This window comes from Palaemon carinicauda, chromosome 8, assembly GCF_036898095.1.
Source record: "Palaemon carinicauda isolate YSFRI2023 chromosome 8, ASM3689809v2, whole genome shotgun sequence".
Classification (NCBI taxonomy): Eukaryota; Metazoa; Arthropoda; class Malacostraca; order Decapoda; family Palaemonidae; genus Palaemon; species Palaemon carinicauda.
Window position 1 is genome coordinate 40,381,352 of NC_090732.1, and position 27,038 is coordinate 40,408,389.

Below are 27,038 nucleotides of genomic sequence, written 5' to 3' on the forward strand. Positions count from 1 at the left end.
ATCACGAGCCTTTTACGTCTTGAATTACATTTGTGGTAGAAGTTTTACAGCACTATTATTATTATCTCAACTTTGTGTAAAAGCTTATGAGAGGGAGGAGTTAGATATTATTCATGAGCAAGGCTAATGATTATGAAAGATTGTTGTGTAAAAGTGAAATACACAAGGTAGTAAACGATTTTTCGCCGCCCAAATTGAAGCAGTTTTGTTCCGTTTCTCATCGAACTATCAGATGAGGGTTTGCCTTTCAGCGGCTGAGGTAAAGATTACTTTATCGATTTTTTTTCTATATGAATTATCAAATAAAATGAAACAAAATTAATCACTGATTCCTCTACGTGTTTTACTCATAACAAACATTGTCTCTGGTGTTCCAAATATACAGTAAACATCTGAAGCAAAGCCCAAATGAAGTAATTATTATTATTATTATTATTATTATTATTATTATTATTATTATTATTATTATTATTATTATTATTACACTACTACTACTACTACTACTACAACTAGCTAAGCTACAACCCCAGTTGGAAAAGCAAAAAGCAAGATGCTATAAGTCCAAGGGCTCTAACAGGGAAAAGTAGCCTAGTGAGGAAAGGAAAGGAAATAAATAAACGATGTAAGAAGTAATGCCACAAAATGGCATACTGGCGAGTGGCTTTACCTTCCCTCACTCAGACAAACATGTTATAGGCCTACATGTTGCGACCCATTTCAGAATCTGCACCGTGTTGGAATATTCTCATTTGGCGCTGCGCAATGTGAAGATTCCCAGATCGCGCGACCAAGTTGAAATCTTATTTTGGTTGCTGTGGAGTGAAACAGATTCACGTAAATACGCCGACTGACTCATTTACCTTATATGGCAATAGGTGTGTTAACAGTATTAGGTTCTATGGGGTGATCTCCTCGTCGTATATGCAGTGATCAGGCCATTATGTAAAGTCAGGTCATTATGTGTGTTTAATTTGTTTCCAAGGCATGTTAGTTATTGTAGTATGGAATTGCCACCCCTATCTGTCACTGTTTAGGCCACTTAAAATTGTTGAATGTCAGCCTTTAATTCACAAACAATGGGGAGGGTGTTGTAGTTAATTAACTAATATAATTTTTTATGCATTTGATATTTTTTAAACAGTGTGTATGTTCATTTTATAATGATTCAAAGCACCTTTAACACATTATCAATTGTCATAAATTACAAATAATTTTTTGTTGCAATAATAACCACATCTTGATGTTGGGAAGTCAAGAAAGGATATACAATCAGCAGTCATATGTTCGCGGTGTAGATCCATGTTTGATTTTGCCAGTGAATAATCTATTCTAGTTTTACTTCTTTCAGGGTTTTAAATTGTCACTAAGTCAAATCAAAGAATGATTTAGAAAGTTTGGCAAATTACTCAGTTATTAGTTATTCCTAAACTAGATAATAATAAGTACTTAACTGGCAAATTAACACTTGTTAGCAACTTGGCAGAAGGTCGTGACAGACAAGCACTTGGCGTTAATGTCGTCTGCTTGTGCTTTATATAGGCGTCAACACCCGCGGGAACCCAACACTGCATTCAAACTTTGCCGCACAAAGTAAGAATTCTAACATCGCGCAACCCGATTCGGAATCGGCGCAGATTCCAACATAGCGCGGAACATACATACATTGATATGTATTGTACATTTACATACACTATACATATATCTGTATAGTACATTTACATATACTATACATATGTCTGTATAATGCATATGTATTGTATTATTGTATACATAATGGAATTAATGTTCTCGTGCGGGATCGTTTGTTTTGTCGCATTGTGCTGCCATCTCGTGGTGTGCCATTATCGTTAAAGTGTCCAACTAGATTTCAGAGTCCATCAATTCATATTTCCACATTTACGTGTCAGACACTGTCAGAATTTAACACGTACACATCTTCCTCTAATCAACGAACTGTTGTTCATGTGGATGCAGAGGAATATAACAAAAAGCATAAGTTTTGTTGTCTACACGTGAAAACGACCTCGTGGATTGCCATGTGTCAGGTGTCAAAGTTTTTTTTTTATTTGTTTTTCCGTTCGTGGTGTGTGTTACGTCGCCCCTTGCTGTGCAAATCTTATGTTGCAATTATAAAGTTTCACAATGAGGCCACTAACCGATTTTGACCTTACAGCAAGGTAAGTTAATATTTCAATGGCCAGTTTTTCATGTAGATTGTGTGGTTGCCTGCACCCTGTAGCAGTTTTCATTCTGAGCAAGCCACCTTGTCACATTTAAATGCGTATTCTATCTATTCTTCAGAAAGAAGAATGTTATGCAAATCATGCCTTTGATGACTTTAATAGGTTTTTGTGATTTGTGACCTCATAGGAAACATTGATTGGCTCCCCTGACTGGTTTCATTGTAGTGTATTACAGGGCAATGTAACCTAGGAAAACAACTACTTTTTCTTATCGAAAAAAATTACGCTCTCTTCGAAAATGACACTCGTTCCTGTCGCAAATGAATAGTTTCAGAAATATACATACATCTATATCCTCCGATAATGGGGGACCCCCAGTGGGAACTCTGGGTTTTGGGTGGGGAAAACATACTGGGGAATTGATATACTGTATAAACGTAAAACAAGCCTTTTCTTCTCTATACATTACCTTCTTGAAATTATAATAACCAGAGGAAAATACAAAACAGTATATCTGGATAAACTTTGGAGGCGCCGTTGCAAAGATTGTCATGAAAAAATACAGTAACCAGTGCTGCCAACGTTCGATGTAGATCAAATGTTATTTTGTGACCTGTCGTACTACTAGGCTAGGTTAGGTGAGTTTGTTATTTTCTGTGTCCTTTTTGTACTTTTTATATATTGAGTAAAACTTATTATTTAAAATATGTATGGAAATATCTATCATTACGGTCGTTAGTAATGTCAGCGTGCCGTTGGTAACTCTGTGTACCATACGTCAACGTTGGTAACACTGTATTATTGGTAACGTTGCTAATGTTATCGTTCGCAGTAAATTCGTAAGAGAAGTGACACCGTGCAACTCAAAGTTAGCCGAATTGGTTGATCTGTTTGTTTCCGATTGAAATGAACATCAAATTCGGTTAATTCACGTTATTTACTATAGGAAAACATATATTTTCTGTTAGAAATCTCACCCTGTAATATAATACAAAATTACCCACATTTTGGACCCCTCCCTCCTGACGGACACCGGTGGGAACCTGGGACTTTTGGGTGTGCGTAAACAGTACAAAACGTGATCATTTAACACTTCAAGATTTGTAGAAGACCACAGAACTTAACAAACTCACCTAACCTAACCTAATAGTTCCCAGGTCTCAGACTTAGCTGGCGGTAAATCCCCTCTCCCCCTCTCCCAGGTCAAACTAAAGGTAAATCATAACTAAATCCTTACAGTATGATAAAGTAAATGACTTAATTCATGAACTTATGATCGACACCTACTGTTTTATCTTGGCAATCTTTACAGAAGCGTTGCTGTAGAAAATGGGCTGGTCTTCCCTAAAAGCTAAGTCAGAGTTGTACTTGGGACTCTTTAACCTTTGAGGGATAACACAATGAGCTTTTGAAAAATTATTCACATCACCAGGAGTACCATGAAACTTGGCTATAGGATTGAAATAACCAAAAGAGCAGCCATTACTCTTATGTTGGGCTCCATAACACACACCTGGGATGTAGCACAGCTACAGAGGAACAGAATCTTTGTCCTAAGAAAACGGGGTGTCACAGAACTGCCAATGTCACACTCAAACGTACATACATATGCCCAAAAGCGGTAAACTTCACCATATGGTATGGGAAGGACGTAGGTGCGCTGGAAGTATTAACTTGTAATCATGGAACGAGTAAGAGGGGTTGTGCGCAGGAAGTATAAACTCGTAACTTCGTAACAAGCTGTGCACAAATGCCCAAACGGGAGTAAAAACATCTGATTTCTGAAATGTAAACAAAAGTGAAATAAATGTTTCAGGGGTCAGAGGATCCCCATATTTTGTACAACTTCTCGTGGTATTTGTTTACAAGAGCACGCTCTTCATTTACTCCAAAATTATGCAGTCCTGCAGTTCTCCTCTTGCACAGTAATTAGGAGGTTCTGGAAATGGGTAAAGTAAAAATTAGCAAGATATTTTGAGCAGGGGTTATAAAATACTATCTTGGTTTCCTCACTAAACAACCTGGAACTGACATAGTCAACATAGCCAACCTAACAGAAGTTCGTGATGCATTTGATATACTGTACCGTATATTCAAAATATATACTTAATTGAAAATAGAGTAATTAATCATAAGTCACTATTTGTGGATTGTATATTCTATGGAAACATTTGAGTAATTACTCCATTTTTAATTTAGTATATACCGTATTTTGAGTGTGTCAAGTGTACGCTGGCATCACAAACTCTAGTTGGTAAAGTTTTACTGTATTACAGATTCTCATTTCAAACAGAAAATATATGTTTTCCTGTAGTTAATGACGTGATTTGACCGAATTTGACCTTCATTTCAACCGCAAACAAACAGAACAACCAATTCGACTAACTTTAAGTAGCCGAACTGGTTGCTGTTATTACGGATAAAATGAAGGTGAAAACCGGTTAAATCACGTTATTTTCTATAGGAAAACATATATTTTCGGTTAAAATGTTTAAACATAATGACTTGTTATATATATTCTGTTAAAAGGATTAAATGTGTCTTGTTCAAATTCCATGTCTCTTCACTCACTTATGTACTGCGAACGATAGCATTATCAACGTTACCAATGTTACACAGCTTTACCAACGTTACGATGTCATTGTTATCGTTAGAAATGCTACGGTAATATTAGTATGTGTATTTTAAAGCATTTTTCCATATACCCTAACCTACCCACCTAACCTAACCTAGAAGTTCATAACATTAGCAACACTATATATGATGGTTCTTGTTCCACCACTGGCTCGCCAACGCTCGCAGGAAAATAAAACATCAAGGTCGTATGTACTGGCAAGCGGTAATGTTGAGCTTCGCACGTAGCAATGTTACGATAACAGCAACGCTAATATAATGGTTCTTAAAATATGACTTGTTCAAATTCCGTGTCACTTCACTCACGTATGTACTGCGAACGCTAACATTAGCAACGTTACCAAGGTTACACAGTGTTACCAACATTATGATGGCGTTGTTATCGTTAGAAATGCTACGGTAATATTAGCATGTGTGTTTTAAAGCATTTTTCCATATACCCTTTACACAATATATAAAAAGGTACAACAGGGGTACAGAACCTAACAAGATCTAGAAACATTAAAATTAAAGAAATGAATGACTTACCTTACGTGAATGTCCTTCCTGTAAGGTAGGAAGGAACGGCACTTGGGGCACTGTAAACGTTGAGGTATTACATTGTGTGCTTTAAGGAAATTATAAACATTGGATGTCGTATCAAAAATATCGCCATGAAATTTTAAACATAAGACTTACCCGGTTGTTATATATATAGCTTACGTTCCCGACATCAACGGAAAAAAATTCAAAACTCGCGCCAATCACCGATTGGATAGCCAGGTGTACCACCCCTGCGCCCTAGCGAGGTACCTAGGAACCATTCCAGGAACCCTCATATATTCCCTGCCGTGCTAGCGGCAAGATGTTGGATTTTTCACTCGCTGTAACCTGTACTGTATATTAGTTATTTTGGTGATGTACAATTAATTTTTAACCTTGGCTGGTTGGGTTTTATTTTTACTGAGTGTTAGTGCTTTAACTAAGTTTGTATCTTAACAGAGGTAGGAATGGGAGTTTTTTTCCCCCTACTGTAAAACTAACGAACCTACTCTTTAAACATGATGGCGGAGATCGTTCCACCATCTCTATGACGTCACAATCGTGTGACGTAAGCAACATAGTACTACATAATATGTTTCATAATTATTTTCTTTGCTTTTTCTTGTAAAGAATGAAAAGGAAGTCTAACTTATAATAAGTATTTAACTTTTAATATAAAAAGATTATATTAATTTTTAAGAGAATATTTGTCTTTTTAGTATTCGTTATTTAAATCATTGATACTATTTTCAAAGATTAAATAGAACTAGCGTATTGTTAATTTTCGCTGCATAGTCCTCATGAAAATACGATGCAGTTCCAACAATTCTTGATATCGTTGTTTACTTTCTTTCGATGTTGGGATTCTAGTATTATTCGTATGTTCACATATATGTTCCAATTGTAAAGTGTAGCAATCCACTATTTTGGAAACCCTTAAGATTTAAGGGTTGTTTACATATATATATATACGTTATTGCGATATCTGTCCATTTTAATAATAACAAATCACTATTTTGGGAACCTTTAAGAATTAAGGGTTGTTAACATTTATATATGTTATTCCTATATCTGTTCATTTGAATCATGTAACATATAACTTTCCCGGTAGTTGTATATAACTACCGGGTGAGTATGTATAACATTTATCTTCACCGGTAGTTAAACTACCGGGTAAGTGCGTTCAAACATTTATTTACAATGAAAATATCTGGTAATATTTTATAAAAAATATTTTGTTACAATTTTATATAGCAAGAACTAGAAATGATTTTGCATTCTCATTCAAGCCCTTGGCAGTAGAGAAAGATCTATCACAACGGGCAGGACTAGTTTTGGTCTTTTGTGTAAGAGTTTAAAAGTGCAAGTTTCAGTGCTAAATTAGTGCAGTGAATTTATTCAGCACAGTGGATGTTTTTTCCTAGCCCTAGACCTCTTCCATGCTCCCCAACCCCTGGGAGAAGGAATGTCGATCGGCCAAAGGAAATGAGAGGCGTTAGCTCACGAGCAGACGTCCTCTCGAGCGTTCCCGTTGACATTCCCAAGAATGCTTGCCCTTGCCATGGGAAAGCAAAGAGCATTGGATGTTAAGCTACTAACATTGCTGTTAGAGTCTTCCATTGCATCACATTTGCTGATAATAGCAATACTATAATGCTTGCGAACCAACATAGACACAGTTTTTATTCCAGAGCGCCAGTCGGCCATGAGAACCCTCTGATGAACCGAACGCGCCGAGTGACGTAATGAAGATCATTTTACGCTCGGCGCTAAGTCTTTCAGGACGCCTGGCGCCACGTCTTTCAGGACGCCTGGCGCCACGTCTTTCAGGACGCCTGGCGCCACGTCTTTCAGGACGCCCGGCGCCACGTCTTTCAGGACGCCCGGCGCCACGTCTTTCAGGACGCCCGGCGCCACGTCTTTCAGGACGCCCGGCGCCACGTCTTTCAGGACGCCCGGCGCCACGTCTTTCAGGACGCCCGGCGCCACGTCTTTCAGGACGCCCGGCGCCACGTCTTTCAGGACGCCCGGCGCCACGTCTTTCAGGACGCCCGGCGCCACGTCTTTCAGGACGCCCGGCGCCACGTCTTTCAGGACGCCCGGCGCCACGTCTTTCAGGACGCCCGGCGCCACGTCTTTCAGGACGCCCGGCGCCACGTCTTTCAGGACGCCCGGCGCCACGTCTTTCAGGACGCCCGGCGCCACGTCTTTCAGGACGCCCGGCGCCACGTCTTTCAGGACGCCCGGCGCCACGTCTTTCAGGACGCCCGGCGCCACGTCTTTCAGGACGCCCGGCGCCACGTCTTTCAGGACGCCCGGCGCCACGTCTTTCAGGACGCCCGGCGCCACGTCTTTCAGGACGCCCGGCGCCACGTCTTTCAGGACGCCCGGCGCCACGTCTTTCAGGACGCCCGGCGCCACGTCTTTCAGGACGCCCGGCGCCACGTCTTTCAGGACGCCCGGCGCCACGTCTTTCAGGACGCCCGGCGCCACGTCTTTCAGGACGCCCGGCGCCACGTCTTTCAGGACGCCCGGCGCCACGTCTTTCAGGACGCCCGGCGCCACGTCTTTCAGGACGCCCGGCGCCACGTCTTTCAGGACGCCCGGCGCCACGTCTTTCAGGACGCCCGGCGCCACGTCTTTCAGGACGCCCGGCGCCACGTCTTTCAGGACGCCCGGCGCCACGTCTTTCAGGACGCCCGGCGCCACGTCTTTCAGGACGCCCGGCGCCACGTCTTTCAGGACGCCCGGCGCCACGTCTTTCAGGACGCCCGGCGCCACGTCTTTCAGGACGCCCGGCGCCACGTCTTTCAGGACGCCCGGCGCCACGTCTTTCAGGACGCCCGGCGCCACGTCTTTCAGGACGCCCGGCGCCACGTCTTTCAGGACGCCCGGCGCCACGTCTTTCAGGACGCCCGGCGCCACGTCTTTCAGGACGCCCGGCGCCACGTCTTTCAGGACGCCCGGCGCCACGTCTTTCAGGACGCCCGGCGCCACGTCTTTCAGGACGCCCGGCGCCACGTCTTTCAGGACGCCCGGCGCCACGTCTTACAAGATCTTTGTCAGTAGAAGACATTGGTGATCACTTTTCTCCTGTTGAATTTGAGATTCTCAGAAGGAGAAGATCCTTATTCCTTTTGTCCTTCAGTTGATTTAGCAACTCATTAAAGTTTTTATGATTAGTTTCCAAATTATTTTATGCCTGTTGAATCACGTTCGCCACCCTCTGAATTTACACGTGGTCATAAATGAAGCTTTAAGGATGATGGGAGACTTTATGTAGTCTCGGAAGGACCAAGGAGAGACAGCTTTCTTTTTTCCTCTGAATAACCTGGCCTCTAGATCTTGTATCTGGGGTACGAGATTATTTTTATTATTATCTCTAGGTAAGCTACAACCCTAGTTGGAAAAGTAAGATGCTTTAAGCCCAAGGGCTCCAATAGGTAAAAATAGCCCAGTGAGGAAAGGAAATAAGGAGTTAAATAAATGATGATAATTAACAATAAATCATTCTTAAAACAGTAACAACGTCATAACAACGTCTAAAACAGATATGTCATATAGGGTGGAGGTCTAGCCACGTTAAGGTCGAGGACCTTGTGGCAGCCCCACAGAGATTTTTACAGCCCCCTGGGTGGATCACTGAGTCTCTTAAGGATTCCAGACAATGGGGCAGGATAACTTTGAGGTCCGTGCTATTCCTAAAGTATGGATGCGAAATCTTTTTCCTAGTGAAACCTTCTTTGTTAGTATCTCTGATAAGACCTCTCTGCAAAACAATCTTTGCAACATCAAATGTGTGTGTTTTGGGAGAGGGAGGCTTTTATTCGGTCCTGGATGTAACTGCTCTCAATGCCTTCGTTCAGAAGTCAAAGTTCTCCATGGAGACATTGAAATCATGAACTATTTAAAGTCTCATGTCAGCCTGGTCACAAGGCGAAGCAGAGTATGACTGTTTTCGCCTTCAGGCAGTAGAGCCAGACTACATAACTTCTGGCAATCTTGGGAGAAGAGGGGAGCAGACCTTTGGTCAGTACATCTTCTGAAGGAGGATTATAATTTCTTTTCATAGGGAAACCTCCTTTAGTTTTAGCTCCAATAGATCTCTCTCCCAGATCTAGAGAGGAGTTTAAGAGGCAGGCTTTGCAATTAAACTTTTGCTAATGTAGCAGAATACTGCACTCAAGAGACATCAGAGCCTCCCTGTATCTGGATGATTGACTTATCAGAGCTCTTCTTACGATCTTCATGAAGGATTTTCAGATAACTTTGAACCTTTCAGAAGAATTGCGTATTCCTGTCAACAAGAAGAGTCTCTTCTGACACCAGGACGCTTAGCACCACGTCTTATAGGACGTTCGGCGTCTTGCTCTGTTAACCTCTTGGCGCCACGTCTTACAGGAAGCTTGGCGCACACCTTCCAGGATGTTCGGCGCCACGTCTCGCAGGACGCTCGGCTCCACGTCTTACAGGACGCTCGGAGCCTCGTCTTACAGGATGCTCGGCGCCACGTCTTACAGGACGCTCGGCGCCTCGTCTTTCAGGACGCTCGGCGCCACGTCTTACAGGACGCTCGGCGCCTCGTCTTTCAGGACGCTCGGCGCCACGTCTTTCAGGACGCTCGGCGCCACGTCTTTCAGGACGCTCGGCGCCACGTCTTTCAGGACGCTCGGCGCCACGTCTTTCAGGACGCTCGGCGCCACGTCTTTCAGGACGCTCGGCGCCACGTCTTTCAGGACGCTCGGCGCCACGTCTTTCAGGACGCTCGGCGCCACGTCTTTCAGGACGCTCGGCGCCACGTCTTTCAGGACGCTCGGCGCCACGTCTTTCAGGACGCTCGGCGCCACGTCTTTCAGGACGCTCGGCGCCACGTCTTTCAGGACGCTCGGCGCCACGTCTTTCAGGACGCTCGGCGCCACGTCTTTCAGGACGCTCGGCGCCACGTCTTTCAGGACGCTCGGCGCCACGTCTTTCAGGACGCTCGGCGCCACGTCTTTCAGGACGCTCGGCGCCACGTCTTTCAGGACGCTCGGCGCCACGTCTTTCAGGACGCTCGGCGCCTCGTCTTTCAGGACGCTCGGCGCCACGTCTTTCAGGACGCTCGGCGCCTCGTCTTTCAGGACGCTCGGCGCCACGTCTTTCAGGACGCTCGGCGCCTCGTCTTTCAGGACGCTCGGCGCCACGTCTTTCAGGACGCTCGGCGCCACGTCTTTCAGGACGCTCGGCGCCACGTCTTTCAGGACGCTCGGCGCCACGTCTTTCAGGACGCTCGGCGCCACGTCTTTCAGGACGCTCGGCGCCACGTCTTTCAGGACGCTCGGCGCCACGTCTTTCAGGACGCTCGGCGCCACGTCTTTCAGGACGCTCGGCGCCACGTCTTTCAGGACGCTCGGCGCCACGTCTTTCAGGACGCTCGGCGCCACGTCTTTCAGGACGCTCGGCGCCACGTCTTTCAGGACGCTCGGCGCCACGTCTTTCAGGACGCTCGGCGCCACGTCTTTCAGGACGCTCGGCGCCACGTCTTTCAGGACGCTCGGCGCCACGTCTTTCAGGACGCTCGGCGCCACGTCTTTCAGGACGCTCGGCGCCACGTCTTTCAGGACGCTCGGCGCCACGTCTTTCAGGACGCTCGGCGCCACGTCTTTCAGGACGCTCGGCGCCACGTCTTTCAGGACGCTCGGCGCCACGTCTTTCAGGACGCCCGGCGCCACGTCTTTCAGGACGCCCGGCGCCACGTCTTTCAGGACGCCCGGCGTCTTTCAGGACGCCCGGCGCCACGTCTTTCAGGACGCCCGGCGCCACGTCTTTCAGGACGCCCGGCGCCACGTCTTTCAGGACGCCCGGCGCCACGTCTTTCAGGACGCCCGGCGCCACGTCTTTCAGGGCGCCCGGCGCCACGTCTTTCAGGGCGCCCGGCGCCACGTCTTTCAGGGCGCCCGGCGCCACGTCTTTCAGGGCGCCCGGCGCCACGTCTTTCAGGGCGCCCGGCGCCACGTCTTTCAGGGCGCCCGGCGCCACGTCTTTCAGGGCGCCCGGCGCCACGTCTTTCAGGGCGCCCGGCGCCACGTCTTTCAGGGCGCCCGGCGCCACGTCTTTCAGGGCGCCCGGCGCCACGTCTTTCAGGGCGCCCGGCGCCACGTCTTTCAGGGCGCCCGGCGCCACGTCTTTCAGGGCGCCCGGCGCCACGTCTTTCAGGGCGCCCGGCGCCACGTCTTTCAGGGCGCCCGGCGCCACGTCTTTCAGGGCGCCCGGCGCCACGTCTTTCAGGGCGCCCGGCGCCACGTCTTTCAGGGCGCCCGGCGCCACGTCTTTCAGGGCGCCCGGCGCCACGTCTTTCAGGGCGCCCGGCGCCACGTCTTTCAGGGCGCCCGGCGCCACGTCTTTCAGGGCGCCCGGCGCCACGTCTTTCAGGGCGCCCGGCGCCACGTCTTTCAGGGCGCCCGGCGCCACGTCTTTCAGGGCGCCCGGCGCCACGTCTTTCAGGGCGCCCGGCGCCACGTCTTTCAGGGCGCCCGGCGCCACGTCTTTCAGGACGCCCGGCGCCACGTCTTTCAGGACGCCCGGCGCCACGTCTTTCAGGACGCCCGGCGCCACGTCTTTCAGGACGCCCGGCGCCACGTCTTTCAGGACGCCCGGCGCCACGTCTTTCAGGACGCCCGGCGCCACGTCTTTCAGGACGCCCGGCGCCACGTCTTTCAGGACGCCCGGCGCCACGTCTTTCAGGACGCCCGGCGCCACGTCTTTCAGGACGCCCGGCGCCACGTCTTTCAGGACGCCCGGCGCCACGTCTTTCAGGACGCCCGGCGCCACGTCTTTCAGGACGCCCGGCGCCACGTCTTTCAGGACGCCCGGCGCCACGTCTTTCAGGACGCTCGGCGCCACGTCTTTCAGGACGCTCGGCGCCACGTCTTTCAGGACGCTCGGCGCCACGTCTTTCAGGACGCTCGGCGCCACGTCTTTCAGGACGCTCGGCGCCACGTCTTTCAGGACGCTCGGCGCCACGTCTTTCAGGACGCTCGGCGCCACGTCTTTCAGGACGCTCGGCGCCACGTCTTTCAGGACGCTCGGCGCCACGTCTTTCAGGACGCTCGGCGCCACGTCTTTCAGGACGCTCGGCGCCACGTCTTTCAGGACGCTCGGCGCCACGTCTTTCAGGACGCTCGGCGCCACGTCTTTCAGGACGCTCGGCGCCACGTCTTTCAGGACGCTCGGCGCCACGTCTTTCAGGACGCTCGGCGCCACGTCTTTCAGGACGCTCGGCGCCACGTCTTTCAGGACGCTCGGCGCCACGTCTTTCAGGACGCTCGGCGCCACGTCTTTCAGGACGCTCGGCGCCACGTCTTTCAGGACGCTCGGCGCCACGTCTTTCAGGACGCTCGGCGCCACGTCTTTCAGGACGCTCGGCGCCACGTCTTTCAGGACGCTCGGCGCCACGTCTTTCAGGACGCTCGGCGCCACGTCTTTCAGGACGCTCGGCGCCACGTCTTTCAGGACGCTCGGCGCCACGTCTTTCAGGACGCTCGGCGCCACGTCTTTCAGGACGCTCGGCGCCACGTCTTTCAGGACGCTCGGCGCCACGTCTTTCAGGACGCTCGGCGCCACGTCTTTCAGGACGCTCGGCGCCACGTCTTTCAGGACGCTCGGCGCCACGTCTTTCAGGACGCTCGGCGCCACGTCTTTCAGGACGCTCGACGTCGGAGATCTAGAAGGAGGCATGACATTAAACATGAGAACCTCGGACTTCGTGGTGACACTAGTCGAATCGAATGTCGAGATCAAGGACGTCTTGGTTCCGTTCTCTTTGATCACAAAAGTTTTTTGTCGAGCGTCTAGCCTTAGTACAACGCGGCGACATAGGCGGTGATCTGGGTTTCCTTGACGCCAGGAGTCAGGACCTTAATAGATGTATCCTGATAAACACAACGTCACTAGTTCCGTTAGATCTTCTGACACCATCACAGAAAATACTTTATTTAAGGATGGTGATTCAGAGTAAAGTTTATTCTCTCCATTTCAACCTCAATCATTTTGGGACAAGGAGAAGGTCTTGAGTCGATATGCATCTCTTTTAGGATGCCATAAGAAGTTGCCTTCAGTGATGGTTGGATCCAGTCAAACTTCCAGAAGGTCACCCCTTTTGAACAGAGGATCTTAGACCTTGTGTTGTGTCTCGTCACCTCGGATTCGGGGTGGGACCCACACTAGACCGTTGGAAGCTTCGGGACTTTGGACAGAGGATCAGAGGAGCTTCCTCATCACCCAAAAGAACTGTTGGCAGTCCAGTTGGCTCTCAAAAAGCTTTGAAGGATCAGTTTGGAACAAAGTGGTGCAGGTCTATGCCGATCACACCATAGATTTGGCTTTCATTGCCAAGCAAGACGGGACCCACTCGAGGTTCCTTTACGGGACTGAGAGGAGTCTTCTCATCTGGGCTTAGGAGAATGTTTTCCTTCTAACAAGGTTCTTTCAAAAAGAGAAGAACTTATGGCAGAACAGTCTCAGCTGAAGAATGGACACTCCATCGAGAAATCTGCAAGAATCTGTGGCGGCTTTGGTGTCGTTCTTGTATAGTCCTATTCATGATTTAACAGACAGAGAGACTAGAAACTTACTGCTCTCCAGTGCCAGATTTCAAAGCAGTCCATATAGACGCTTTCCTGTTAGTCTGGTCCAATCTGGATGTGTAAGTTTTCCTCGTTCTATTTCCTTTACAAGGTGACACAAAACTGTGTGTCGCACGAAGGGACCAGGTGACCTTAGTGGCCGCCTTTTGGCCCTCAAGAGGATGGTTCAAGGAGATACTGGAATGGATGGTGGACTATCCTAGAAGTCTTCCATTAAGAGTAGTTTTACTCAAACAACCTCTCTTGGAAAGTTACCTTTCTAGTCTCCAAGCTCTTCCTCTAGCTACCTTCAACCTTTTGAAACCTCACAGGAATAGAGGTTTTCGAAAGAGGCAGCCAAGTCTTTTACAAGAGCAATAAGAACTTCTACCATCAGGATTTATCTATCCCAAATGGGAGGCTTTAGAGAATGGTGCAGAGTCAACTCTGTTTTCTCTTCCAGTATCTCTACAACTCAGATTGCCGACTTCCTGTTTTACCTTAGAAGGAAGCTCATTTGTTCATCCTCTTCCATTAAGGGATATAGGTGTGTGTTAGCGACTGTTGTCAGACACAGTATCTTGGACCTTTCGATTGATGAAGTCCTACAGGAATTTCTCAACTTGTTTGTAACATCAAACAACCAGGATTCACCAGCTTGGATCCTGGACTCAATCCTGAAGTTCCTTATGAGTGACAAACTTGAGCACTTGCTTTCATCTTCATTTTAAGGACCTCTCGATGAAAACTTTTTTTCTTGTTAGTCTTGTGACATCTAAAAGAATCAGTTAATGAATACGTTTTAGTAAAACGTTGGCTTTCGAGATAACGAAGCTATCTGCTCATTGCAGTTAGGCTTTCTCGCCAGGAAAGACCGCCTTTCTCAACCTTGACCTAAGGCTTTTGAGTTTCCGAATTTTTCGTATATGGTTGGCGAGGAGTTGGAGAGAGTCCTGTGTACAGTAAGAACCCTGAAGTTCTACCCAGTCAGTATGAAAGGGTTGCAAGGCAAGTCGAAAGCTCTTTGGTGCTCGATTAAGAAGCCCTCGTTTTTCAGATGTCAAGAATGTCCTTTCATTCTTCATCAGACTCTTATAAGAGAGGCTCATACACATTACAGTGAGACTGGCCTCAAGTTTCTAAGGTCAAGACGCATGAGGTTAGTACTATAACAACTTGAATGACCTTCAAGCAGAATAGATTGTGGTGGAGTATTATGGACACAACCTTTTGGGGGAATAAATCTGTGTTCACTTCACTCTATTTTAATCGTGTTTAGACTCTTTATGAGGACTGCTACATTCTGGGACCATTTGTGATACCGAGTGCAGTAGTGGGGGAAGGATCCACCACTATGTTCCCATAATCCCAATAACTTTTTCTTCTCTTGGAACTTTTATTGTTTTTATGGTTGTTTGTGGAGACTGTCAGTCATCCAAAATCATTGATTTTAGTTAGGTGGTCAATTTTGTTCCTTGAAGAGCGCCCGGAACTGGTTATTGGAGGAGGTTCTGTCATAATGAGGTATATACACTGGTTTGACAGTCCCTAGGGATCTTCAGCCCCCTGGGAGGATCGCTGGATCTCATAAGGCTAGCAGACATAATGAGACAGAGAATGATTGAAGTCAGCTTCCTTATCAGGTACGAACCCTTAAGTTTGTTTTAATAACTCTTGAGAAAAATTCCAGATATACTAGCTGTCTCTAACCCTCCACCTAAGGTGTTAATCAGCTATATATATAACTACCGGGTAAGTCTTATGTTTAAAAATGGTATTTTCATTATAAAATAAATTTTTGAACATACTTGCCCGGTAGTTATATATGATTAAAGTCCCACCCTCCTCCCCTCAAAGAGACTAGAGGCATGGAATATAGGAGGGTTCCTGGAATGGTTCCTAGGTACCTCGCTAGGGCACAGGGGTGGTACACCTGGCTATCCAATCGGTGATTGGCGCGAGTTTCGAATTTTCTGCCGTTGACATCGGGGACGTAAGCTATATATATATAACTACCGCGCAAGTATGTTCAAAAATTCATTTTATAATGAAAATACCATTTTAGCAAATGCCTTTAGGTATGGAATACTGCGGGCGCTTCAAGTTTCTATAATTTCCTCCATCGCAAAATACGAAAGAAAAAGCTCGCTTGAAATAACGAACACCTGACTAGGACAAAAGTTTCCACAGAAAAGGATTTGGTGGAACGGGTATGAATAGACCACTTGAAGAGATAAGGGAAGGGGGTAGGAAAATATTAACCCCCATCCCCTGTGCAAACTTTTCATACATATGGGTTCGTGAATGGTTAACGGGAAAACAACTGAGTCTAGAGGGTAAACATGAATGAACTAGAATGGGAAACCTGTCCAGAGCAAGTATTTGTGAAATCGGGGTGTGACAAGGTAATAACAAAGTGAATAAAAGTATTATAGGAAGATAAAATGGAATGTATGATAAAACGGATTTTGAGCGAAGCGAAAAATCTATTTTTGGGTGAGATGGCCATGTCGTCCTGATGGAAGGTTCCTTCAGTAGCTTCCTTTGGTTATATATAACTACTAAGATATTCCCAGAGAATTAAACTAAAGGTTTTCACAGAATTCTAACTTCTGGAGCGAGTATTCTAAGGGTTAACCCTTTAGAATATCGTATATCAACAGGGGACGCATGCATTAACGTCACATGGCCATCTGCACCCCACCTAGCTTTTACGCTTCGTTGGGAGATGTGGCGAGTGAATGTGGGAGGTAATTGAGGTGCCGTTCCAAAGATACTCTCCCTTCGTCACTGTTAAGATACTCGCAGCTGAGTGACGTCACGTCCGCCATCATCATTCCGTTCTAGCTATAGCCGGCCTCCGCGATACAGTACAGCAGGGAGGGGCCTAGTAGGCTGAACTGGAACAGCCGGGCGGGTCCACCAGGACGACATGGCCATCTCACCCAAAAATAGATTTTTCGCTTCTCTCAAAATCCGTTTTTTGGGCTCGAGCCATGTCGTTCTGATGGAAGTGTACCAGAGAATTAACGTATCGTGGGTTTGTTTTCAATTTAAGTGCCTGGTACTCCGAATAAACGTTCCGTGGTCTGGTGACCAAGAGACCGTGACATCTACGTGTAATGTCACTACCAGAGGCATTACAATGACCTGGCGTCCCGCCCCCCTGGCGAGGAAGGTCCTAGTAGGACAAGAGGAACATCTCTAAGTAATCTGACGAAGAAAGACTCGCCTGGAAGAAATCGTGACGGTCTCCAGACAGAACAGAAGGGTAAGTATTTGTTTAGGAACAAATTTATACCATTAGGTGAGTACATAAGAGAAAGTAGGTACACTAATCATAATAACTTTAGAAAAAGTTCAGTAAAACACGAACAGCAATATATTTTCATATCATAATGGGAGCGAAGGAGACGCATGTTGTAAATAAAATAACTATTTTATTTGAAATTTACAAGGAAATATGAAAATCTTTGTACAATAATGAGATACAATAATAACATAGATATGGTAAAGGCTGGTGGTGCAGAATCTGAAAGAGAAACAATCATTTCTGTAATCACTAGTTCCTGAGGAATGTCTGTCTTTTAAATCAAGATACACTTTATGTCCGAGAACATGTGGCACGTGTACGAATCTGTCGTTTCACCTTGGTAAAGGACAGTCCATTAGTGACACTAAGTGTCCACTGAAATCACTATGTAACGCACTAGGGTCATCACAGGCACCCGTTTGAGTTAAAGTCCCGAGAAAACTCACTGTCCTACGCAGCACTAAACAGCAGGTTTCATCACACTACCTGCTGCCACCACGAATCTTTTCACTTCTTGCACCTGCTTCGAATAGTGCTTGAAAAACACTCTGGGTGACTTCCAGCCTGTGAAGGATCGGAGGCTTTCGAAGTCCATTCCTTGGAAGAAATTTAGGGAAGAGGCGACTTTCCTGGGATCATGACCTGCGGGTGTACTGTCAGGATCCGCCCTGCGAATGAAGTAGGTGATTTTTGCTCTTAAGTTGTTTTAGTGACAGGTCACTGCCCGACGTTTCTCCTTTGAAAAGCTGTCCTCCATCAAAGTCAGAGGTTCTTCGAAGATAGACCTTAAGACTCTCCACAGGGCATAGAGAGACATCTTCCTTCAGGGGGCAGATTCTCCAAGGGCCCCATCTTTTGGTGGGAAGTTAATTTTTAGCGAGAAACGTGGGGTCAGGGAAGAGGGTAAGTTCCCCCGTGTCGGCGAACTGTATCTGGCCCTTTTCTCTTGATAATGCCACTATTTCACTGACTCGGGCTCCCGAGGCGAGAGCAAAAAGGAAGATCACTTTCTGAGTCAAGTCTTTCAGAGGGCAAGAGTCGTTGTCCAAGTTAGTGGCAAAATGGAGCACCTTATCCAGGGACCAGGAGATGGGTCTCGGTGGAGGTGCTGTACGGAGTCTAGCACACGCCTTCGGGAGTTTATTGAAGATTTCGCTGGATAAATCTATTTGGAAGGCGTACAGAAGTGGTCTAGTCAAGGCCGATTTGCAGGTGGAAATCGTATTGGCTAATAAGCCTTGTCCATGAAGGTGAATAAAGGAGGACATGCAAAAATCTATGGAGATTTCCATAGGGTTTTTTGCCTTGACGAAGGATACCCACTTCTTCCAGGATGACTCTTATTGCCTTCTGGTAGACTGTTTTGTATTCCTCTAGGAAGTCCAAACTTTTCTTCGAGATCCCGAACCTTTTCTTCACGGCTAGGGAGAGAAAAATCATAAGATGAAGGTCCTTGACTTTCTTTGATGAAGCGAAGACAGTCGACTTCTGCACCTGTTGGGAGAGAACTGGGCCCGGCAGCGGGATCAGCTTGGGCTGTAGCTCCAGGACTAGGGGGAACCAGTTGCTCCGGGGCCACTTGGGAGCCACTAGGGCTGCTGTCCCTTTGATGGTTCTCAATTTGGAGAGGACTTTCAGCAGAAGGTTGGGTGGAAGGAACAAGTAAATCTTGGACCATCTGTTCCAGTCCAGGGACCTGGCGTCCACTGCTTCCGCTTTGGGGTCCTCGTAAGGGGCTACATATCAAGGAAGTTGCTTGTTGTCGCTCGTCGCGAAGAGGTCGATCTGTAGTTCCGGGACTTGACGAGAGATGAAGGAGAATGATCTTGCATCTAGGGACCATTCCTACTCTATGGGGTTTGTCCTCGATAGAGCGTCCGCCGTCACGTTGTGGAATCCTTGCAGGTGAACTGCAGATAGGTGCCACTTCTTCCTGTCTGCTAGGCGGAAGGTGGGTAGTTACACCTGATTTAGGTGGGGCTATCTCGAGCCCTGACGATCGAGACATCTGACCACCACCGAGCTGTCCAGAGTTAGACGGATGTGTATCGAAGGACGTGGGAATAATTTCTTCAGGGTGAGAAGAACCGCCATGGCCTCCAAGATGTTGATGTGAAAAGTCTTGAATAGGGGAGACCATGTTCCTTGAACTTGTCGCTGGTGGGAGTGGCCCCCCCAACCCTCCAGGGAAGCGTCCGTGTGAATGTTGAGCGACGGAGGTGGAGGTTGGAGAGGGATGGATCTTTTCAAGGTCCTTGCTTCTGACCACGGGCTGAGCAGGGAGCGAAGCCTGTTTGGTAGGGGTTTCTTGAGGTCTCTACGAGCGACGGATGCGTTTCGTCTCCAGACTCCTGATGCATCCTTTAGCTGTGCGCGAAGCACTGGGTTTGTCACTGAGGCGAACTGTAGTGAGCCGAGAACTTGCTATTGCTGTCGTCTTGAGATCCGTTTGGATTTGAGAAGTCTCCTGATAGACCCTGCTATTTCTTTCCTTTTCTTTAATGGGATGGAAAGGCGGTGTGACTGAAGGTCCCGATGGATTCCTAACCATTGGAACTTCTGAGCTGGAGCGAGGCGAGACTTCTTGGTGTTTATCTTGAAACCCAGATGTTCCAGGAATTGTGTTACTTTGCTGCAAGCTGTCAAACACCTTTCTGGCGAAGTCGACCAGACTAGCCAGTCGTCGAGGTAGGCCATCACTTGGACGCCCTGAAGGCGTAGCTGGTGGACGATAGTGTCTGCTAGCTTGGTGAAGATTCTCGGAGCCACGTTGAGCCCGAAGGGCATGGCTCTGAAGGCGTAGTTTCTTCGATTGAGCTGGAATCCTAGGTAGGAGGAAGCGTGGTGGTTCATTGGGATGTGCCAGTAGGCATCCGCCAGGTCTATTGAGACAGTGTATGCCTTGCGAGGCAGTAGGAGTCAGCATCTTGAATTTGTAGTTCACAATGAACTTGTTGAGGGGGGACAAGTCCAGAATGACTCTGAGTTTGTCTGAGTCCTTCTTGGGAACACAAAATAGTCTTCCTTGGAACCTGGTGGACTTTACCCTCTTGATCACCTTCTTGTTCAAGAGTTCTAGGACATATTCTTCCAAGAGGGGGGTTGATGGCTGGAAGAATCAGTGGAAGGTTGGAAGTGGTTGCGTCCAACTCCAACCCAGTATCTTCTTGATGATGCTGTGTGCCCAAGGATCGAAGGTCCAGCGATCCTGAAAGTGGCGGAGTCTTCCTCCCACCGGAAGCACTTCATTGCATCTGGTTTCCCGAGGACTTGCCACCTCGGCCGCAAGCTCCCTTACCTCCTCTGACCCTGGAGGGGCGGCGCGAGGAGTCTGCCTGAGCCTCTACCTCTGGGACGAAAGGTAGTTGACTGACGCTCGTAGGCAGGGGTAAAGGCCGGTGATTGTGACACCACAGGTTGGAGGACCAACTGAAAGGTCTGCTGCGGTTGAGAGACCACTTGGGGAGTAGCGGGAGCCGGAAACTGGTGTTTCTGTTGGCGCTGCTGGGGTCTTGGCTTTGAGGATTTGGCAGATTTCCTCTTAGGCTGAGGGCCGTTGTCCTGGGAGGATTTCCTCTTTCTTGACATGCCCCATTTGTTGAGAAGGTTCCTATTCTTGGTGGCGGCTTTGTCAACGATCTCTTTCACCAAGTCAGAGGGAAAGAGATGTTTACCCCAGATATTGGAGATCAGTTTCCGGGGTTCGTGTTTCACTGCCGCGTTGGCAAACACGAACTCTCTGCAGGTTCTTCGGGACCTGATGAAGCTGTACAGGTCCTTCATCATAGTCACAAGGTGGGTTTTCGCCAGAATCATATAGAAGTCTGGGACCTTAACGTCCCCTGCCATGACCTCGAGCTGAATCTGGAGAGACAGGGAGGCAGCCACTCTCTCCTTGGTTTCTTGCTCCTGACGAAGAAGGTGGTCATTCAACTTCGGGAGGTCCTCGTTAAACTGACGTCCGGCCACGTCAGGGTCCAGCTTCCCAACCGTAAAGGTGTACTGGATATCTTTACAGAACTTGTCGTCGGGGGGAAGGGCGAGGGAGAGTGGCCTACACTCATCCAGGGTAGGACAGGGTTTTCCTTCTTCCACCACCTTCATGACTGCATGGAAGGCTTTTTCCACGAAGGGGAAGGATGCGGAAGAGGGAGCAAGAAAGGACGGGTGCTTCTTGCTTAGAGCCGGCATTTTGGAATTAGTGAAGCCACGGCTCTTCAGGAAGTCTGCCAGTAAAGCTTGGGCCTTTGAGTGATCAAACACGATCACTTCCTTAGGCTCAGTCTCCTCCTTGGAGGCCGGTTCGGTCTTAAGACGGACGTAACAGTCCGGGTAAGCCTCGAAGTTAGGGAAGAATTCCACTTCTTCCAGGAGGATAGACCCAAGCTTGTCGTTTATAAATATTTTGCCAGTTGTGATTGGCATATGCTCGGCGTATCTCCAAGGGTTAGACTCCGAGCAGGAAGGAAGATCCTTAACCGAGATCTTCTTCGGTTGCCTCATTTCTAAGAAACGACTTGTGATCTGGGCGGAGTGCTTACTAAGCCTCTCGTCCATTAAGGCCACCAATACCCGGATGGCATCTTCGGTGACAGGCAGCACGGGCTGCGGTGCGGCGGAGGTGGTAGAGGGGACTGGCTCCTCGGTCACTGCAGGAGCTGCCGGAGGTGGAGGTGCGGCCTCACCCTCCGAATCAGGGTATTCCACCTGATCCTCTTCATCCTCCGGCTCCTCGCCCATGAGGGTCCTCTCAGTGTCGTCGGACACGTCCGACATCTTCTCCACCTCGTCTAGACTACACTTGCTAAGCGTAGTCTCGATGTCTGTGTCAACAGTTACTTGTACTTGTGGGATCTGATCCTGGGGGATCACCGAGTCGGCTGACGCTTTCGGAAACAAGATGGCCCTCATCTTCTCGGGGAGATGCTGACGCTTTCGGAAACAAGATGGCCCTCATCTTCTCGGAGATGCTGACGCTTTCGGAAACAAGATGCCCCTCATCTTCTCGTTGAGGAGATACGGTCCGGCAGCGTTTTTCTGGAAACCGCGCACCCACCTGCGCAGTTTCTCCCGAGCATTGTCCCTGGCTTCTAAGAATGGGGTGTTGTCAAATCCCTCATCGAGGAGGCCTTTGCAGACTGGGAAGGAGACTGGATCCCAGTATTTGAGATTGCCCTTCTTCGCCGTACAAGGGGCGTGAGTCCGACACGCACCATGCCCGTAAAAGTCCGGGCGGCGGATCGAGCAGAAGGGACTTTCGCATTTCATATACTCCTCCTGTAAAAGAAAGAGAACATGAGTACATGGAAATAGAGTCATGACTTTCATTACTCTTAAAATTAAGATTCCTTAAACTAATTCTTAGCTTAGAATTGTGTTATGTGAGCTCTGGATAGGTAAGCTAGAAAAGAAGTAGGAAGACACATACTTGTGAATCCCGTCCAGCCAGGTACCGCGACCTTTTCTGCTGGCAATTCCTTAAAACCTGAGGATATAGGAGAGGGAATACTATCCCTATGGGGAAGCCAGCCTAGGCTTCTTTATAAAGGAATTGTCTGCAAGGTAGAGGAGGTCTGAGATTGCTCAGAACTTAGATAAAGGAGGGAAAAGGATAAAACCCCTCAATATGGGGAAGGTCCCGGTAAGAGACTGCACTGAGAAGCACAGAGTATGCTGGAAAATTGTATAGTATACTCATATAGCTCAGAGACTGTCTTCAGGGTATGAGATAGCAAAGAACAGCAGTCTGGCTATATGGATATATAGGTCGACTGCCGGCACGGGGCCGGCAGCCGGGGGGAAGGGGTGCTTGTCCCTGGAAGCCGTGTCGCTTTGTCGGCAAGCCGGAGGCCTGGTCCGGCGGGGTGAATCCGTCAAGGCTATGCTCTAAATAGTAGAGAGGTAGGAAACGCTTAAGGGGGCGACTGCCGGCAGGCGGAGGCCGGCTGCCGGGGATGGTGAACCTACTGGGTACATAAGATGGAAGGTGTCTGAGAAGCTACCGCCGGCAGTGGCGGCGGTCGCTGGCAGCGGCGGTGGACGCCGGCAGTGGCGGTGGTCGCTGGCAGCGGCGGTGGACGCCGGCAGCCGGCAGGGTAGCACCATGGATGGAACTCAGACAGGAAGTCCTATGAAGCAGGAAGGTCACCGGGTGTGCTGATGACTAGCGGCGGCAAGGGGCGGCGGCCCCTGCTGGCCGGCAGGGTTTTGCCTTGGGTAAACCTTAGATAGGAAGGTCCTATATAGTAGGAAGTTACCTGGCGTGCCGGCGGAGGCGGCGGTTGCCGGCAGGTGGCGAAAGTGGACCAGCACCATGATAGGAGAGAGAAAGAGAAGGAGGGAAGAAGGAAGGGTAATGTCCGATACCCAACCGGCTTTCCTCCGGAAGGAGTGTACTCATGATAGGGGTGGGGGACCCTATCATTCCATGGCAGGGAGCCGGCAGACGGCTGGGTGACCAAGGTAATCCAAGGGAGGATCAGAGAACACTCTAGACAGGGGGGGGTTGATCTCCTGCTGAAAGGGCGGCCGCTAACACAACCCCATAGTTCAACTATGAGGGAAAGTGTAGCAGAGCGGCCACCCAGGCATGAGAGCGCAGCTTAATCTACCATTCTCCCATAGGAGGAATTGTAGGACAGCGGACAGGGGTGTGAAGGCAAGCTGACACAAAGAATAGTGGGGTAGGGGGGGTGAGGGGGCAGAAGGGCTCATGACCCTAAAGCTCCCAGAGGGTGGGGGAATCTGTTTCTTATACTACCCAGGTAAGAGGCGCTCTCCAACCCTAGGGTAGGTTAGCTCAGAGTAGGAACAGAACTGGTGTACTGTCCTCAACTATAATAAAACAGAAACCCCCAAGGCCTAACCTAAACCAGGAGATCTCCTCCTAGATTAGGTAAGGCTGGGGAAGTATCGCTAGGCTACAGGAGGAAGGGGCAAGTCCCAACCAAGAGCAGTCTAGGGGGGAAGGGCTAGGCCTCCCCCACCTTCAGTCTCAGTCGATACCCCAGGGGAAAGACGTTCCTTAGGGGTGGACTGGGTTGAACGATAAGTACTCTGGGGTTCTGACCGAAATCCCCCCATACACTATGGGAGGGAAGAGGGAAGAACTACCTAACCTTACCTACCCGAAGTGTTTCGGGTAAGGGGCTACGAAAGGCAAGGCTACCCAGAGGGAGGTGCATAGGATAAGGGAGATAAGGAAGCATACAAGGATCCCAGCGTTGGGTTAGGTATGGCCTAGTTGGACCAGGCACCGTTCCTTGTATGGTTCCCCGAAGGCAAAAATATGTGCAACATGGAATCTTGTATATGTTTAAAATTGCCTAAATCTTCAATAAAATAACACTAGGAACACTCATATGCAGAAGTAAATATGAATACTAGGGTGTGGCCTATGCTAGGCTTAAAAGCTAGTATGGGGTCGACTGGCTAGGAGCGCCGAAGACCACAACGGCATAAATTAACTATTCCTAAAATTGAAGATTAAATAACCTAAGATAAATTTAGTTATAAAGCCGAGAAGGCTATGCTGGCAAACGAAGCCTATATCTTCATTAACATAACACTAGGAACACTTATTATATCATGCAGAAGCAAACATGAACACTAGGCTGTAGCCTATGCTAGGCTGAAAGGCTATTCGTCGTAATGTAACTTATTCCTAGTAATGAAGACTAAATAACTAAAGATTTATCTCGGTTAAAAGGTCGGGGAAGGCTGTTCTGGCTAACTAAATAACGCATGCAAGCGAACAGCAGCGCCATAAATGGCGACCCGAGGCGAGGCACAGCTCGGCCACAAAACACAATATTTTAGCGTAAAAAATCGTTACTCGACGGCCAGAGCTTATTTAAACAATACAAGGACCTGGTACTCAACTTAACAGAAGAAGGCGAAGCAGAAGGCTGAGATATCTTGAAGGATGCACACAAAAAACAGCGATAAGAGGGAACAAAACCAGAGGCTTTACGGCTACTAGTAGAGGAATGATGATGGCGGACGTGACATCACGCAGCTGCGTATCAGTGACGAAGGGAGAGTATCCCTTGGAACGGCACCTCAATTACCTCCCACATTCACTCGCCACATCTCCCCACGAAGCGTAAACGCTAGGTGGGGTGCAGATGGCCATGTGACGTGTTAATGCATGCGTCCCCTGTTGATATACGATATTCTAAAGGGTTAACCCTTAAAATACTCGCTCCAGAAGTTAGAATTCTGTGAAAACCTTTAGTTTAATTCTCTGGGAATATCTTAGTAGTTATATATAACCAAAGGAAGCTACTGAAGGAACCTTCCATCAGGACGACATGGCTTGAGCCCAAAAATATTTACTGTAATGGGAATATAAAATGGGGTGATTTTATAAGGTATTAGATAATAAAACTAGTAATACTGGGGTCAGTCGTAATATGTATATGAAGGTATTACATAAAAGGAATGGTATAGTTGAACTGGATCAAGTAATATACTTGAATAAAGAGGGTGAAGAAGTCGAAGTTACATTTCGCGGTTAGAGAAGAAGAAATCCTATTGGTGGAGGAGTCTCTGCGCAGGGAGGCGGGGTTTTTGCGCAGAAGGTCGAAACCTGCTATGTATAAACAAACGAACGAGAGCGATTACAATCGACAAGTTGAATGACAAAAAATAAATGAAAAGCACTGCTAATGTTAGCATGTTACGCTAACATTGTTGCAGCTCTACATCACACGTTGGCAGCATCCAGTTATACTGTTTTGTCTTTTCCTCCCTTTTTTATACATCCAAGAAGGTAATGTATCGAGAAGAAAAGGCTTGTTTTACCCATATTTATTGTTTCCCCAGTATGTTTTCCCCACCCAAAACCCCGAGTTCCCACGGGGGGGCTCCCATTATTGTAGGATATAGATATATATATATTTCTGAAACTATTCATTTGCAACGGGAACGAGTGTCATTTTCGAAGAGAGCGGAAGTTTTTCTATAGAAAGTAGTAGTTTTTTCCTTGGTTACATTGCCCAGTAATACAGTAAAATAATACCCTCCTGTTTATATAAGCTGGCATCAGTAAATTCTGTTGGGTTGACTATGATGACAATTTAAGTTCCAGGTTGTTTAGTGAGGAAACCAAGCTAGTTTTTTTTTTTTATAACCCCACCCTCCTTGCTCAACATATCTTGAAATTTTTTGCTTAACCCACTTTTAAAGAACCTCCTAATTACTGTACTGGAAGAGGAGAGCTGCATAACTGCATAATTTTGTAGTAAATGGAGAGCGTGCTCTTGTAAATGAATACCCTTTTCATGGATTTACTATGCATATAGAGAAGAAAAGGTTAGTTTTACCGCTATTTATCCATTTGCCAGTAAAAATACTCCCCCCTTCCCATTGAGTTGCCCCCATAACTGTGGGATATATTAAGATCTATCCTATTTTCTATTTATTTGCCTTGGAATTAAAGATCATTTTTGAAGGAAACGTGAGTTTCTATACAGTATATAACCCAATTTGTTATTAGTAGAATTTTTTTCAGTCTATTTTTATATGAACAGCTTATACAGTATTCTTAATGAATTACTGCAAAGCGCAGTTCTTGGTGTACACTATTATCATAGGGGTTTTGCTGCTCTACTTTAAAAGTGACATGCTGTATTTACTATTGAAAATACAGTGATACCTCGGTAGTCGAACGACTCTATACTCGAACAATTCGGAGTTCGACCAAAATTTTCGAGAAATTTTTGCTGCGGTGCTCGACCAAAAATTCGGTACTCGACCAGCCGAACACGTGACGACCGCATG